Genomic DNA, 4,679 nt, shown 5'->3' with positions numbered 1-4,679 from the left:
AGAGATCTGAGGACCAGGTAACCATAGTCCTTAGAAATCCACCGGAGTTTGGAACGCTAACACAAAGAAAGAGGAAGGAAACGGACATCAGTGAAAAAACATGCATCTGGCAGAATTTCATGTCACACCAGGAGTGGAACGTCAAGGATATAGACTATTAGTATTCAAACCAATGAAATACTAACCAAGACGCCATACAGTATGCATTTGTGTCATTTCACTATTGAACAGATGTACCTGTCTGGTTGGATATGAATGTTTGCCCAGTTAATAAAGATCTCCTAGCCACAATCTGCTCATGTTAACAGTGCACTGATTTAGCAGTTTGAAATACAAGAAGTCAATTCACTACTTTTATATCTTTGGAGGAAATGCTACAGTTGAACATGTTTCAGACTGCAACTCACACTGCGGCTGAAGGCTGATTCGTGGCACTGTCCGTTTCTTTTGGATTGTCCATTGGATAACTGTTTCAACCCCACACACAAAGAGATTCTGCAATAGCTGTGTATGCACGGGCACGACAGCTGGAGTCTCTCAATGGCACGTGATCACGCAAGAATCCTGGGATCACATATCACACAAAAACCCATCTTGTCAGGCTTCCTATTACGACAAAGTTAAAGTGTTGAAGTACAGTATGTGTAGTCATCCTGGGTCGGGATTTACACATTTTTGGATCGGTTCAGAGGAATGGAGGTAATGGATGATCACAGATATGTCAAAGTGTGGTCATGCTATAAAACGAAATACAACACCCAAAATTCAATGAAAGTATAGATCTTATCCTTAATTTGAATTAACTCTTGTATTGTCTTCTTATCACCCAAAATTGACCTGGTTTGCTAAGCATAAAGTAGCTTGTAAATTGTCCCCCATTTCTGTCTTACATCTTCTTAGCCAATTTGATTCCAACTTATTACCGTAACTCATTTTACACTTCTGTCTGGAATGTATGGTCACTGCACCTCATTTACATGAAATGATGCCAAATTGTTGAGTAAAATTTGCAGAAATTTTGAATTATGTTGATTAATGGTTAAGATCAAAGGAACATAATGTGTATTATGACAGATTTTGACCCAGGTAAACCATTAAAGTAGTGATCATCAATATTTATTTTAGTGTTACATGTTATTTTTGGGGAAATTTAGTTTGAAAACAAAACACATTTCTGAAAAAAAAAAACTTTAAAAAACGGGGTCAAATTTGACCCGAGGACAACACAAGGGTTGAGAGCGTTGTGTGGAACCATCCATGTTATTTTGGGGCAATTTGGTAGAAAGAAACTCATACGATATAGAAACTTATAAAAACGTAACTTTTAAAACAGGTTGAATTTGACCCGAGGACAACAGGACGGTTAAATGAGTACATTTATTTTGAGTAAAATTAGGTTCTTACCCTTATTTCCAGCTCTGGTCACCTGTCAGTAAATGTAAATGGACTGTTCTTATATAGCACCTTTCTAGTCTTAACGACTACTCAAAGCGCTTTCACATAGTACAGTAACCATTCACCATTCACACACATTAATACACTTTGGCCACCTGCTCATCAAATAAACACTCACACACATTTACACTCCAAAGGCGCAGCATCAGGAGCCATTCGCAGTTCAGTGTCTTGCCCAAGGACACTTTAAAATTTGATTTGATTTGATTTATTTAATTGTATCAAGAATTCAATTCAATTCAATTCAATTTTATTTATAGTATCAATTCATAACAAGAGTTATTTCAAGACACTTTACAGATAGAGTAGGTCTAGACCACACTCCAGAATTTACAAGGACCCAACTGTTCTAGTAGTTTCCTCCAGAAGAATGCCTTACACATGAAAAGACATCAAATACAATCGAGAATAAAAATGTTGTGAAGTCCAGGACTTACTTCCATTGTGGTCATCTTGGACATCTAGGGCCAGGGATTGAACCACCAACCTTCCAATTGGCAGGCAGCAGCTCTACCACAGCCACCCCGACACTTAGTCAGGGACTGTGATTGATTAGTCCACGTCTTCAAAAGGCAGTGAGAAGTAAAGAACTACATTTTGATTTGGAATTGACCCAGAAAACACATTTCAGAGTAATCCAACTAGCACTGGTGGACCCAGTGACACGCACACACACACCCACACCCACACCCAAAACAGTTCAAAGTAGCTACCAGGCGCAGTCACTGGGACAAAGACTGGATTCATGCTGCCAAACCTGCTACAGTCAGCTTCCCATTAAAAGGAAGAGAAAAAACACTCTCAGCACCAGCAAAACATGGCAGTAAATTAGGTGCTTGTCTGAGTTCAGGGGCCGGTTTTATGCTGAGTTTAGGGTGGAGACCTCTTCATGCTCTGCACCCAAGGGTCCCCACAGTTAGTTCAGGTGGAAGATCCCTCTGCACATAGGCTAGTCAGGCCTGTGGACACTGCCAAAGGTCCATAATTTAAGTCTGTTTTTTTAATTTTGTGAACTAGTGTTTTTTGTTGTAATAAACAAGTGTCTTTTGTGTGTCTGTCTGTCTGTCTGTCTGTCTGTCTAGTAGATGCAACCAGTCAGTATACTGGGCCAAGCAGGAGGATTTAGAGCTGACAGGGAGCTTTCCTGGTTAAAACAATGTTGTGAATTGTTTGGTAGCATGCTTCTTATTAAGCATTTAGAGATTTATCAATCTACGAAAGTCCCTTGTGGCTAATACAAAAAGTCTGTGTCCATAAGGTTTAAATCAAACCATTTTTATACCAATAGATTTCAACTGTTTCCAGCTGTATTTTGTATCTCCCTCTGAAAGACTGTTCACATCATCATGTATGAGGTGTCTGTCTCTGAGATGGGTTGCCTCTGCTGCAATACTACAAGTTTTATTAGTTATGCTCACAGCCAAATAAAACTGAAACGTCTTTCCAGAAACAATAGAGTGAATGGATAGTAAAGGCGACTTTCTAAAGTCTGAGATATTTTTCTCCCACATTATGTATAATGAGGCGGCAGTCAACCACTCAGATATATTTGACATAGCATCTATTCCAACTATATAACTCCAGAACACAGGACTCCATAAGTAGGCTGTTCTGGCAAAAACCTTGTATGTCCACAACCATTGCTTTTCATTTATGTGATATAATATTATAGTTTTTATTATTTCAAACACTCTGGGTATTATTCAACTATTCAATGACATTCATTCTAATTAAACCCATTCCCACTTTTTGATCTATTCCTACTATTTCACCTACTTCTTACATGTTCAAGGCAACAGTCCACTGTAGCATCCGCCTCTTTTTGATGTTGATAATATAAGTGTTCATTTCTTATACTGCACTGCAACTCTTGTGTGTATTGTGTAAAATGTGTATATTGATTAAGTGCATTGTGTGGGTGGGAAAGAAGATAAATAACCAATTTTAAACTGCTCTTTAATGTTTTACGTACAGCACTTTGAACTGAACTGTTGCTGATATATGCTATATAAATGCCTTGCCTTGGCTGGCCTTATTATTATGATTATATTATATACTGCATATTTTTTTACTACCTCGCCTATGATGTAGCCCTGCAGCGCATAGGTTAAAACGTGATCAAAAGTCATCTTTCCAATGTGATTTAAGGTTTCTCTGTAGAGCACAGCAGCTGACTGCGTTATCTCCATCGTGATAATGGAGGCCCGGTGCATTAGCGCGGCCTCTGAGCTCTGCTGGATCTCGCCCACTGGTGCCATTCTCCCCTCCATTAGGATCTGATTTCCGCCATGGAAACATCACTCAAAGCCCATTTCTCCGTCTTTGCATCTGTAATGTTCCATCGCTGCCAGCCAGCATGCCCCTAGCGATCATCCATCCACCCCTCCACCCCTGCATCCATCCCTTCATCCCTGCATGCACATGGGCAGGCAGCCCCACCCAGAGCCAGCCAGAAACCATGATCTAATGTTTATATAGGAACGCCTGCAGCACTGTGGCTGCAAAGGAGGGGGGGTGTAGGGGGGTGGGGGTTAGGATCAGGATATGACCAGTAATTTATTGAAATTTTCTGGTACAGGATATACAATCCTCTGTTCCAGACTCAAACACTGTGTACAACAACACAAAAATAATACAAACAAATTTGAAAATACACTAATTTCAATGATCACATTAATTTAAAAAAAAGAGGAACAACTCCCGCACTCTGCTCCTGCTATAGCATCACCTTTTATTTACAAAAAAGCAACATTTCTACGTTTCTTCATTAAGAGTATGTCAAACAACAAACACAACCGCCCCTCCCATCCTGTGTTCCCAGGTGTGGGACTATAGAAAATCACTTATCAAGGAGAGTATCTCTCAATCAACACATGTGTCACTTGTGCAGTATTTATATGCATGACACTTACTTTTTCTGGCTAAACTCCCCTACCTTGGCCCCTGAAAGCACCGTCATCTGGGGGTGCCTGTAGCTGGCTCACAGTCACCTATTGGCGGGTAAACAACTGCCGCTGGTAGCCGGTGTCCTGGAGCTCCGTAGCAGCTAAAAACAACCAGCAACTGCTGCTCAGATTTTATCGTTCTATGGCACTATGGTTCTATGTGTTCACGTCACAGCATTTTACTTAGTTAAAAATACTTCTATTTTAGGTATATAATATATGGTCTAATGGTCTGTATATACATTATACATATATATATATATATATATATATATATAT

The sequence above is a fragment of the Etheostoma spectabile genome, chromosome 15, assembly GCF_008692095.1.
Source record: "Etheostoma spectabile isolate EspeVRDwgs_2016 chromosome 15, UIUC_Espe_1.0, whole genome shotgun sequence".
Lineage (NCBI taxonomy): Eukaryota > Metazoa > Chordata > Actinopteri > Perciformes > Percidae > Etheostoma > Etheostoma spectabile.
This window is presented reverse-complemented; position numbering follows the sequence as displayed.